The sequence below is a fragment of the Quercus robur genome, chromosome 4 (assembly GCF_932294415.1).
Source record: "Quercus robur chromosome 4, dhQueRobu3.1, whole genome shotgun sequence".
Lineage (NCBI taxonomy): Eukaryota > Viridiplantae > Streptophyta > Magnoliopsida > Fagales > Fagaceae > Quercus > Quercus robur.
In genome coordinates, this window is record NC_065537.1 from 73,216,444 (window position 1) to 73,230,362 (window position 13,919).

A 13,919-nucleotide genomic window follows, 5' to 3' on the forward strand; every position below is an offset into this window, starting at 1 on the left:
TATCCGGCTGCTTGACTTCACCTAACACGTTCGATTGGCAAAAAAGAGTGAATAATACAATCAGAAGTAATCCTATACGTTGGAAGAATGTCCTTGGCAATTTCTATTAAAATTATTTTCAGCATCTTTCTACATGCTTACATTATTGATGATAGATTTTTTCCCAAATTAATTAATTAACGAGGGTCTCTAGGGAAAAATATATATATATATATATATATATCGAGGGTCTCTAAGAAATAATGTGGCAGAAATGGTATAATTGAAAGAGCATGCACTTTCAATGAAACAATCTATTCCTATATTTTCAATGAAACAAAGGATTACCATGCACAAATCGGAACAGATATATAAATTCATGCTTGTCATGGCACTTTACAAATTGTTTTATTTTTTTTTATTAACTCATTCCTTTAGGCGCAAACGCACTTTAACATAATAGATAAATATGGACGTGTAAATTACCCTTTTTTCCCCTTAATAAAAACTATGCTACGGCTATGTAAATGAAAAAAAAAAATTACACCTTAGCTGAATATGTGGATCTGTCACATTTTAGATAAAGTGCCAAGCCTGAAGGGGACGGATCCAAAGACAACTCCAAAGAATATTTGAAAAAAAAAAAACGAATTTCTTGCTTTAAATAGAGAGACTGGCAAAATTTCCCATCAATTAGTACAAAAAAAATATTGAGGTTTGAGATTGAATTTTTTGTTTTGGTCCTTTTTTTTTTTTCAATTTTGTGTTGTTGAGAGAGGGATAGAGAGTGTGAATTTTCAATTTCAGTGTGTGTAGGAGATTATTTAGTTAGAATTCTTTGCCTATAGAGAATACGAACCATTCATAGCACATCCAAGAAAAATATGTTTATATTAAAAAATGCTAGAGATACTAACATTACCTTTACAAGCTCACAAGGTAATTAATATGATTATGATCAATGGATTTGAAAAATATAATAAATGAATGTTAACTTACTTTTTTGTGATTGGTGACACAAAAATTGGTAAATGACATATAGTATTTGTAGTATTCTTAGCATTATTCCTTTTATTTTTGTTTTTTCTTTGATTAAAAAATTATTTTTTATTTATTCACTAATATTTAGGTTTTAATTAATACTGCCACAGTTAAAAGAAATAGGAGGGAGGAATTCTTAACATCATATAGAAGTAAGTTTCAGGTTATATGCTCTTAGTATTGGATGGTCTCTATAATCTCATCAAATTTTGATGATTAAAAGGACGAGTACAAAGATTGTAATATAGGTCTCTATGATCTCATCAAATTTTGATGATTAAAAGGACTGAGTACAAAGATTGTAATATAGTTCAATACAATTTGAGCCCTAAGGCAAAATCTTTAAATGGGCATTTTTATATTAAAATATAACTTAAATAATATTTATAGTTTATTAACCATCAATTTAGTTAATATTTTATATAATTTTTTTTTTTAAATTTAAAATCTACTATTCTTTTTTTTTTAATATGATTAATTCACTTATATTATAAAATTTGTAGTATTTCTTGTTAGAAATATAAAAATGATAAACAAGTTTGATTCAATAAATAATATCTTAAAAAATTAGCCAGAATTGAAAATAAAGAAAAGAATTAATAACAATCTCACGATACTATAAAATCACGCAAAAAATATTATCCTTAAAAATTAATTCGTGTCTTCCAAAATAAAATTCAGCACGAAAGTAATAATGATAATACTCATTAGTTATTGGCCTACGGCTGGCCCAGATTTTAACGAGGCAGAAAAGTCTGTCAACTTGTTGCGACAACCTAACATGCTTGGCACAGAGTGAGTAACATAATCAGAGAAGTTATCTAATTCGATGGAAGAAAGTTTTTGGCAATTTCTGTGAATATTATGTTCAGCATCTTTCTACATGCTTACGTTATTGAAAACAATTTTTTTGCTAGTTTATTGAGAAGGTTTCTAGGAAATAACGTGGCATATTTTTAAGATTAATATATTAGATAATTTTATAATTCATTCTATCAGTATCTCTACCACTTTTCTAAAAGGTGGCCTTGGATTGATTTCATGGAAATGAGATTTTTGAGTGGAAATGCTACCTCAAGTTGTGTGTTTCAACTATTTTCCTTTAATAATTACGACTAAACTTTTAGCTAACCAGTTTCTCCATCAAATCTTTGTAAATAATACCTTCATATTACACACGATACGAGTTAATTTATGAATTTCTTGTAACTGTTTATAGTCCTCACCCACTTATTTGTTGAGAAAAAAAACACAAAAAAAAAGCTTGAGATTAATTAGCATCAATAAACATCATGTTTAATCTAAATTGATAGAAATGAATAAATAAATGAATAGTGTTAATTATAATGTGAAAAATAAGAGATGTGGTGTAAGGTGAGTTATGAAATGGTATGTCAAATTATAAAAAGTAGCATTTTGAGGTGTTAAATTAGTTTTTTTTTTAGAAGATAGAATAAATTATATTACACACAATACACTCCTTTAAATAAGATAAGACAATTACCTATGGTGTAAAAGTCTGTCAACTAAGTAGATGCAGGCCCTTTTCTGAGTTCATGGTTGCACAAGGGACAATCTAGCCGCCTCCTTGACTTAACCTAACATGCTTGAATGTAATAAAGAAGTGATTGGCACAGAGTGAGTAACATAATCAGAGAAGTAATCTAATTCGATGGAAGAAAAATTTTAGCAATTTCTATGAATATTATTATGTTCAGCATCTTTCTACAAACTGACGTTACTAAAAACAATTTTTTGCTAGTTTATTGAGAGGGTTTCTAGGAAATAACGTGGTAGAAATTGTATACTTGCAAGTGCATCTTTATTCGTTTGATTTCTCTAGCTAGGTGGTCCACTTCATGACTCACAATCAATCTATTCCTATATATATTCAATGAATAATCTGTTCATATTGAGTGATACCACTTGCAGAGGTAGGTGTTTTCCAGTCCAAATCCTTGCTCAATTGAATTATCATGTAATGTAAGGTAAGAAAAGCATGAGCTGTTTCTTCTGAGAGCCTGACAGTAGTAACAGCCCGGATTTGAATTTGAAGAAATGGTGGATCTTTGTAAGCAAATGGGGGACAGAGCATGCCCATTCTCTAAATTGGATGGTAATGGCTTTTAATGACCTCCTGCATATTTATAGGGCCCATTCCACAGAGTTCCGCATGTTTCAAGTCTTGTTACTTCGCCCAGTCTTTTAGCCCATTATTAATTCACCAACCTCACCCTCATTTAAGCTTCGTCAGAGTTTTCTTTGAACAAGTGGGTCCGATTGCATAACGGATTACCAAATGGCTTTTTTCCTTAAATGAATATCTATTATATAAATAAAAGAGAAATGTTATTTATCCAATATTTTCATAATACTTTTATAACAAATTTTAAATAACATATTTTTATTTATTGTTAATGAAGGGTAAAAAAGTAATTTAAATTATAAGTTAAAATAAGAAATAATAACAAATAACTTATTATTTGTTATGAAAATGTTGTAAATATCATGTAATAATTCAATATAAATAAATTAGAAATGCTTAGGGTTGCAAAGTCACGCGTAGAATATACATCCTCAAATACCATCTGATTTAAATTAAGGGATAAAATCATTTTTCGTCCCTACATTTTCACACGATTCTCACTTTGGTCCCTAACTTTTTTTTTTTTACCGATTTAGTCCCTATCCTAAAAAATGCGTCTCATTTTTGTCCCTGCCATTACATCAGAGACGGAATTCGCACAATTGGAAAACGGCATAAGTAAAGAACATTAAAATATTGTCCACTTAAGCCACGTGGCTTTCCCGCCCTGCAGTTAGTCCCATTCCCGCCTGTAAGAGATCACGTGCCCCTCACGTGACTTTATAAACAATATAATCAGCTCAGCCCCTTAAATTCAGAAATTAAAACCCTCAAATTTATTAGAAATCCCAACTCAGCTCCTCGCCAAACTCATCTCCTCGCCTCACCACGAACTCAGCTCAGCTCCTCGCTCACAACTGCTCTCAAGGAATCAAGCTTGATGTCATCAAGTGGAAGCTTGAGGAAAAGGGGCCCAATGCAATACTTTTGCTCTCTGAAACCAGTTTTGGTTGTTTCGTGGACACCTGACAACCCTGGAAGAAGGTTCTACGGGTGTCCAAATTATTGGGTAAAGAAACCGGTTTTGGTTGTTAAATTTCTATTGATTTTTCTGGGTGGGGAAAAAAACAGAGTGAGATTCTGTTCAGTTATAAGGGGTTTTCATTTAGCATAAAAAGGGGTTTTCTTTAACTTATTATAAGTGGTAAGCAAAATACTAAAAAATCTGTTCAATTTTTATCTCAGCTAATTAAACTCGAAAAAATTTAAAGCAATTGAGTCTAATACTCTTTGAATGTTTTAGGAAGCTTTTTTTGTTTTTTAAATGAAATGTCGTAGGAAACTTTGGTTCTGCATGATTTGTGAGATCCAGTACTTTAATAAGGGATTCAAGTAAAAATTTACATATGTATCATAAATATGATTAGGAGTTGACTGATCAAAAATGGAAAATAAAAAGGGATTGGCTGGGTTGGATTCTGTTATTGGGTTCTTATTTTATAGCTATTTTCTTTAGTGGGTTTTTTTTAGTTTCAAGGATTTTAGTATTTTGCTAATACAAGTGTTGGATTGGCTGTGACCAAATTTTGGTAATACTATTTGTTGTTGTTTTTCATGATTTTGGTTGAATATATAATGGGTTTTATCTGGCTCCTGGGTGTCAGGTTAGACGCAAGTGTAAATTTTTTCAATGGCATGATGATGAAATCTGCGAGCGTGGCAAGGTGCTGATTCTAGAGCAGAGGCAACGTATTTTAACCCTTGAAGCTGACATTGCAGGCTACAGGAAGAGAGAGAAGAGGCTAGTCATCTGCCTGGGGCTATCTCTGCTGATAAGTGGGATGCTACGCTTGATGCTTCTTTTGGTTGGCCAAATAGGTGGGGGGGAAATGGGTCATTAGGTGGGTAGGTATTAGTGTAAAAAGGCCATAATTTTGGCGTATTTTGGTAGGTGTTGGCAGAATTTTTGTGTTGGTATGTGTTGGCCTGAATTTGTGTTGGTATGTATTAGTAGGAAAATATTTGTGTTTTGGTGTAATTCTCTCTGTAATCCGAGACTTTGGCAATGGAACATCACTTTTTATTGCATTGTTGTGAACTGCTTGTGCCTTGTGTGTAATCAATATTACTCTGTATAAGAAGCTGAAAACCAAAAAAACAGAGCCATATCTGATAGACCAAATAAACAGTGCAAGCTTCATGATTTCAATCTTTAAGAACTTTTATATATGATTTGTCATATAAAGAAAAAGGAAAGGGTCAACTCATAAAGAACATGATCTTGAATGCCTAATATTTATCAAAGAATTGCAAATACTGATCAATCTTTCAAGATGATAAGAACCTGCTAATTGATAGACCAAATAAACAGTGCAGTGCTAAGTAATATTTATCAAAGAATTGCAAATACAATTGGAATGAAGAACACTTTGGTAGTTTATTCATTTCTCAAATATCTCATACAATCCATTTCCCAATCCTTTTATACAATCTGATTCCCTCATTAACTAACTTCTTAACATTGATCACACACAATCCGATATATCCCATACACCAATCATTAACTATCTAACTTCTTAACACTGATCACACACAATCCCATATGTCCCATATATCCCATACAATCCACTTGCACTGCACTACACCACTTTAGCACTGCACTGCACTGCACTGCACACGCACCTGCACTGCACACGCACCTGCACCTGCACTGCACCACTTCAGCACCTGCACTACACACACACCTGCACTTTACCACCTCAGCACTTGCACTGTACTAAACTATTTAAAACAGTTTGGTCATAAATGTCTTCAATCCCATACTTAAAACTGAACCCCTCTTTGATAAGTTTGTCTGAAGATAAGGTCAGCTTGGCCTTAGAGGGGAAATCTCCAAAACTACAATTTCCAAATGACACAAGTCAAACAACACTTCACCACTGAAGAAAGTGAGAGATATATCTCAAAACCATAATTGAAATAATTCAGTAACCAATTCAATACAAGCTAATATGGCTCATTTGAAGCATGTGTGATAGATATTGAACCTGATAGCATTTGCATACCTTTCAATGCATTTATGAGGAATTCAAATCCTGTAAAATTGTCAAAAAAGCCATTGAAACACTAATCTGTCAATTTAGGTATGGGGCAAGCAATTTTGAAAGAAAGCTGCACAGCCTAAAGTGGAAATTGCAACATATTATGTAGTCCAGCTTATTTATAGTTGTAATTAAAGACATTGCTAGACCAATATCTTATAGCTGTAATCATAGTAATTATAGCTGTAATTTATAGCTGTAATCACAGTAATACATACACACTGTAAAGCAATAAATATTAATTCAGTAAGCAATAAATATTAATTCAACAAGCAATAAAAACACAATTCAGCAAGCAATAAATATTAAGAAACCAAACCTTTTGTTGATCAAATATGAACACCCATGTTTTTCTATCTCCTATGTCAGCAAGTAATAAATTAAGAAACCAGGTCCAAGAGTCCTTTGTTTCAGCTTCGACTACTGCATATGTGAAGGGGAAGTACTCATCATTGGGATCTCTACCAATAGCACACATCAGTTGACCACCTATCTTGGTCTTCAGATGGCATGCATCTAGACCAATGATTGGCCTGCACCCTGTCAAGAAGCCCTTCTTGCAACCCTCCAGGCAAATGTAGATTCTTTCAAAATATGGCAGCCCAATTGCCAAGTCATGCTCAGCTGCCAAATCACCATCATTATAAGTATGCACCTTCATCAAAACGATGCTCCCAGGACTGCACCTTCTCAACTCATCACAATACTCCCACAGTTGGTTGAACTGTGCAATGTGGGCCCCATCAACAGCTTCTTAAGCTTTCTCTCTAGCCCTACTTGCCTTGCCTGCACTTATGTTAACCACATACTTCTCATGCACAGCTTCCTAAATATCCTTGAGCCTTATGTCAGGCTGTCTCCTAACCCTCTTCATTAACTTCTTCCCAATGTATGATGTTGTGCACCTTGGATTTTCTGTAACTTCTGGTACATGTGTGAGTCATGTTCAGTGCTTTCAATCTATAGCTCTTCTCCCTTAGCACCTTTGCAAGGTAGGCAACAAACTTGCACCCTGACTGGCATTGGGCTCTCACTCTCACTAAGTCATTTTTCACAAATTTTATACCCCACCCATCATGGATTGCATAATTAGTTATAGCATCTTTAAATTGTTTAGGTGAAAGGAACAACATATCCTTCTCAAACCTAAGGTTCTTAGCTTTAGCTACTGGCCTAAAGATTGGGTATCTGCTCCTCCTAATAGAATTGTCAACCTCAACAGTAGGGGTTTCACCAACACTTGAAACTTCACAATGCTCACTACTTGATGAACTCTCATCAAGGCTATGCAGCTCCTCACTCTCATAGTCAGAATTCATGACACCACCACACATTTGTCCTAGTTCAACCTCATCATCTTCAGCTTGATTGTCCCAACTATCAGTACTATCTTCAACAATGTCTATTGGTTGCATTTGTGGCTCTTCTTCTAAGTCACTCCCCTCGGCCTCACTTCTCTCCTCAACTTGGTCATCAACAACTGGTGCTTTGCCAGGCCAAACTTGCTCTCTATGGTCAACATTAGTAGTTTCAGCATTATCATGGCCTCCAAACTGTAAAAAATCGGGTCTGTACTCTTCATCAACATTATTTGTTTCAGCATTATCATGGCCTCCAAATTGTGAAAAATCAGTTCTATACTCTCCATCATCATTCTCATTATCATTATCCTTTTCATACTCAACATACTCATAAAAGTGATCACTTTGAAGCTCACTGTCACTGCTAACACAATAAACCATATCTTCATTTACTCCGCTTGGTTCACTACCAGGTGGTCTAACAGTTAAGGGCTTTAAATCCTCCACTGGTAACTCAACTGGTTCATTCCCTGGATGCTCCACAAAAACATGAATGTCCCCATATCCCTTCACCAAGTCGATCATGAACACAGCATCATCATCATCAACCACCTCATGGAAATGTGCCTACTCTAGGTTCACACCAGGCATTTTAAACCATAGCTTATCCACTGCAATGTACCCAAAATCCCTACAGATACTCTCAATCTCTACTTTTGACCACTTATCTAGATCACAGTTTTCCACTATATCAACTGTCCCTCCCACATAAGCTTGAGGGTCCCATGTAAAATGCCCACCATGGTGGATATGGGGCCAGAGAATTTGTGGTCCCGGCCCACTTCACGATGGGGCCCAAGACCCGAGCCGAGGAGAATAATTTACGAGGACGTATAGTAAGAGTCCAAAAAAGACCTAAGAATATGGCCGAGGACGATATTATGCTGGGCACCTCACAAAACGTCTGAAGAAAAGGACAAATTCAGTACAGGGGCAGTACAAGGGAGAAAGCTGCCAACACTGTAGTATGGAACCCCGCATCTAACAGGCCCATACTCCAGACCATGCTATTTAACTTTTCCTAACCACCCTCAACCGCTCCGAGATATGGATTAATAGGATGGATCTGTACCCCAAAAAGCAAAACTTACACGTGGACACTAAACGGGAAGTAAACACTAGTATAAAAGGGAAGGAGAGCCAAGGGGGAAGGGGATCCCGGAAAAAGGAGGGAAAAATCCTACAAAAGGGAGAATGGGAAGGATATGATGCTCCTCGGATGCAGTCCGAGGACTTAAACCCTCTAAGCTGCATCGATGTAAGGCTTAGCTATTCAAGCCAAGTCTACCTTCGTATGAGCTTCCATAAAAATCATGACCAGACCTCTGTCCGGTGACCAAGGTCCAGCCTTTCAAGCCCACACTCTACAAATTATATTGTTCGAGCCATTTACATACGAGCCCAATGTCATTCTTGGGTCGTTAATAATCGTGTCACTACAATTGGCGCCGTCTGTGGGGAGGCTTGCACGTTGGCACAGGTGGCGGTGGAGTCAAGCCTCTGTCAAGCAAGGCTCTATGAAGGTTCGTTCATTTCTAGCAACACGCTGTTGTTGTTCCGACATAAATTTCTGCTATGGGCTACGCCTCGCAGTGCCAATGGCATGGGCAGCTCTAGGGGCTTCCAACACCAAGCTAACTCTCCCCACCTTGGTCGAGGGGCTAATCTTCAAAAAATAAAAGAGAAAATACAAGTTTTGGACAGAACCAAGGCCTTGTATGGTTCTCGGACTCAAGTTTCTGGGGAAACCAACTACTTAAAAGAGAAAATACAAGTTTTGGACAGAACCAAGGCTTTGTATGGTCCTCAGACTCAAGCCTCTGGGGAAACCAACTACTTAAAAGAGAAAATACAAGTTTTGGACAGAACCAAGGCCTTGTATGGTCCTCGGACTCAAGCCTCTAGGGAAACCAACTACTTAAAAGAGAAAATACAAGTTTTGGACAGAACCAAGGCCTTGTATGGTCCTCGGACTCAAGCCTCTGGGGAAACCAACTACTTAAAAGAGAAAATACAAGTTTTGGACAGAACCAAGGCCTAGTATGGTCCTCGGACTCAAGCCTCTGGGGAAACCAACTACTTAAAAGAGAAAATACAAGTTTTGGACAGAACCAAGGCCTTGTATGGTCCTCGGACTCAAGCCTCTGGGGAAACCAACTACTTAAAAGAGAAAATACAAGTTTTGGACAGAACCAAGGCCTTGTATGGTCCTCGGACTCAAGCCTCGTATGGTCCTCGGACTCAAGCCTCTAGGGAAACCAACTACTTAAAAGAGAAAATACAAGTTTTGGACAGAACCAAGGCCTTGTATGGTCCTTGGACTCAAGCCTCTGGGGAAACCAACTACTTAAAAGAGAAAATACAAGTTTTGGACAGAACCAAAGCCTAGTATGGTCCTCGGACTCAAGCCTCTGGGGAAACCAACTACTTAAAAGAGAAAATACAAGTTTTGGACAGAACCAAGGCCTTGTATGGTCCTCGGACTCAAGCCTCTAGGGAAACCAACTACTTAAAAGAGAAAATACAAGTTTTGGACAGAACCAAGGCCTTGTATGGTCCTCGGACTCAAGCCTCTGGGGAAACCAACTACATAAAAGAGAAAATACAAGTTTTGGACAGAACCAAAGCCTAGTATGGTCCTCGGACTCAAACCTCTGGGGAAACCAACTACTTAAAAGAGAAAATACAAGTTTTGGACAGAACCAAGGCCTTGTATGGTCCTCGGACTCAAGCCTCTGGGGAAGCCAACTACTTAAAAGAGAAAATACAAGTTTTGGACAGAACCAAGGCCTAGTATGGTCCTCGGACTCAAGCCTCTGGGGAAACCAACTACTTAAAAGAGAAAATACAAGTTTTGGACAGAACCAAGGCCTTGTATGGTCCTCGGACTCAAGCCTCTGGGGAAACCAACTACTAAAGTACAAGTTTTGGACACAACCTGGACGTTGTATGACCCTTAGACTCTACCCCGGAGAGGAGTTACCCATTAATAGTTGGGTTAATCCCTAGACCGAATGGAATCCCCAGTTTGTCCTCGGATCCTCAATACCTAGGGAACTAATGCGATTGTGATAGGGCCAGGTGTTATTAAAAACACGGCCAAAGTCCCTCACTACTCGGCAACCCTCTCGGACGGTTTATTTTGAATTTCTCATTCTCGGACGGTTGCCTTACATGCATTACGGAGCGCTCAGCTGTTATCTCGGTTAGTCTCATAAGTTTAACCCACTGTGGGTTAGCATTATTATATTTGATAATGTCGATAAGTTCAAATTAATAGCTTTTTGTTTTAAGGTTTCCTGCCCTAAGTATCATTAAAGGAAAATACACATGTAGTACACCCATTCACAAAGTAATTGCTGCAGAAAAAGAAAAGTATTTAGAAGGAAACAGATTCATCTTTTATTAAGACAAAGAAAGAGTACAACGTACAATGAAAGAACTTGAATAAGCTTATGCTAGAAACTAACTACATAAGCAAAAGAGAAAAGATACAAGAAAATGAAGAAAAAACAGAAGAAGAGGCACAGAGAAGAGAGACGCAGCAGTTCCAAAACGTTGTCTACGGAAACCATTCCTCAATACTTTTACATGCCCATAACTCGGACAGCAAAAGAACCTAACATGGGGCTAGCACCTTTGAAGAAAAGGTGCAGGGAGTAGGAAGTTGATGAGCCTTCATGTTAGCCACGCTCGCGATAGAGCAAATGGCGCTGATGACGGAAAACCTTACTGCTGTCACACCAAGAATCTGATGCAACCAGTCCCTCCTTCGGATTTTGACTGAAAGAGGTAGAGATATCATCCCCACCTTGTCAAAACGGAGGATTATCTTGAGTCTGTGTCTCCCCTGTCCAGACCGCACCACCTTAAGTCTCGGAAGTTTCTGGTGCCTCTGGAGCGGGTGTAGATCCTTCACCCCCACCCGTGCCTCAAACATATTGCTCTAAGGGTGGATTGCATTGGAGATGGAGACTGTGAGTATGGCTGAAGGATTATGAATTTGAAGGGGCCGAAGGGTTTATATGTAAAGGGAGTAACCTCCTATCCTACTTGTATAGAGGGCCAATTGGTGGCATTTAATCCATGCAGGTTTCCAAGAAGTGCTACAGACAAGACGGTCTTGGTTCAATTTCCAACACCATCTGCAACCGTAAGGTTTGAATAGCCTCGTGAAGGGGACATATTAAAAACGCGCCTCGAGCACTGAAACGTCGAGAACGCCGCGTGAGTAAATCTAGAAGGATGCCACCTAATCCGGCGCACCTCCCATGCAAATGGAGAAACACCGACATTAATGAAGTGCAGAGCTGGGCAAGCCTTGATTTGAGCCCGACATCACCAAAACCCTCCTCCCCAACCAGGAGGTTGGGCAACAGGATTTTGAGGGGCTATTGTGGGGCCAGAGAATTTGTGGTCCCGGCCCACTTCACGATGGGGCCCAAGACCCGAGCCGAGGAGAATAATTTACGAGGACGTATAGTAAGAGTCCAAAAAAGACCTAAGAATATGGCCGAGAACGATATTATGCTGGGCACCTCACAAAACGTCTGAAGAAAAGGACAAATTCAGTACAGGGGCAGTACAAGGGAGAAAGTTGTCAGCACTATAGTATGAAACCCCGCATCTAACAGGCCCATACTCCAAACCATGCTATTTAACTTTTCCTAACCACCCCCAACCGCTCCGAGGTATGGATTGATAGGACGGATCTGTACCCCAAAAAGCAAAACTTACACATGGACACTAAACGGGAAGTAAACACTAGTATAAAAGGGAAGGAGAGCCAAGGGGGAAGGGGATCCCGGAAAAAGGAGGGAAAAATCCTACAAAAGGGAGAATGGGAAGGATATGATGCTCCTCGGACGCAGTCCGAGGACTTAAACCCTCTAAGCTGCATCGATGTAAGGCTTAGCTATTCAAGCCAAGTCTACCTTCGTATGAGCTTCCATAAAAATCATGACCAGACCGCTGTCCGGTGACCAAGGTCCGGCCTTTCAAGCCCACACTCTACAAATTATATTGTTCGAGCCCTTTACATACGAGCCCAATGTCATTCTTGAGTCGTTAATAATCGTGTCCCTACAGTGGACATGCAAAGTAAAACACTCGTCCATCCTGCATGCAAGACATGGAAAGAAAACAAAATGAAAACAGATATTCACTTTCTGAAATTAAAAATACTTTGTTAGGCTAATAAACTAATAAACAAATTAAAAAACATACAATATGACAAAGGGAACACATGGACCCAGACAAACAATACAAATACCAACAAAAATATTTCGTTGTTTATCACAGTCAATATTGTGGTCCTTGATAAACAAAAGTAAAACAAACACAGCTGTAAATACCAAAAGCTATAAACAAAAGTAACACACAACAAACAGCCAAACAATGCAAATCCCAAAAATATTCCACTATCACAGTCAATATTATGTCCACTACAAAAGCTATAAAGGGAGACAGGAAGAGAGAGAGAGAGTGAGAAAGAGATATAGAGACCCAGACCGATTACCCAGAGCAAGAACAAAAACTAAACACAACATCTCAAAATTCCCAAATCCTCAAAACCCAAAAGCTGAGATTGAGACCTAGACCGATTACCCAACACTTAAAAAGAGCATTCATATGAGAGAGAGAGAGAGAGTGAGACATAACGAGAGAGAGACAGAGTGAAATAAAGATAGAACTTTCACAAACACGAAGCTGCTACAATCACTCTGAAGCTATCTGGGTAAGAGGTTAGGGATCATGCTTGCTAATTTGGGTTTTTTTATGCTTGCTGATTAGGGTTTTTTTTTTTTTTTTTTGTGGTCTATGGTGATTTGAGCAAGGTTAGGGTAAAGTTGTTAGTTTTATGTTTTTTAGTTAGTTTGTTAGGTCCTACAATGTTTTTTGTTAGTTTTAGTTTTAGTTGCTTTGGGGTTTGAGTGCCACGTGACTAACTCAGGGCAGGAAAGCCACGTGGCTTAAATGGACAATATTTTAATGTTCTTTACTTATGCCGTTTGCCAGCTGTACGAATTCCGTCTCTGATGTAACGGCAGGGACAAAAATGAAACGTGTTTTTCAGGATAGAGACTAAAATCGGTGAAAAAAATTAGGGTCCAAAGTGAGAATCGTGTGAAAATGTAAGGATGAAAAGGGTTTTATCCCTTGAATTAAACAATACTACACTTGTATATATATTAATTACAAACCCTAGTTTTATTCAACTTTTAATTTTTACCTTCTTAGTTTTCATCTTGACCAGGTCGGGAAACTGGAGCATCATCTTTTCACACTCTGATCTGATCTGATCTGATGATTGTTTCTCCGATCACAGATACGAAGAACAAGTAATATTAT

At 37.9% G+C, this 13,919-nt stretch overlaps 1 protein-coding gene and 1 long non-coding RNA gene across 3 annotated transcripts in view; one reads left to right on the plus strand and one right to left on the minus strand.

Annotated features, from left to right (window-relative positions):
* LOC126723628 (putative disease resistance RPP13-like protein 1) overlaps positions 1-13,919 on the minus strand; it is a 78,389-nt gene that overhangs the window by 44,044 nt on the left and 20,426 nt on the right. The gene's annotated exons all lie outside the window — the stretch shown is intronic.
* LOC126723634 (uncharacterized) overlaps positions 1-13,919 on the plus strand; it is a 71,490-nt gene that overhangs the window by 40,075 nt on the left and 17,496 nt on the right. The window lies entirely within an intron of this gene.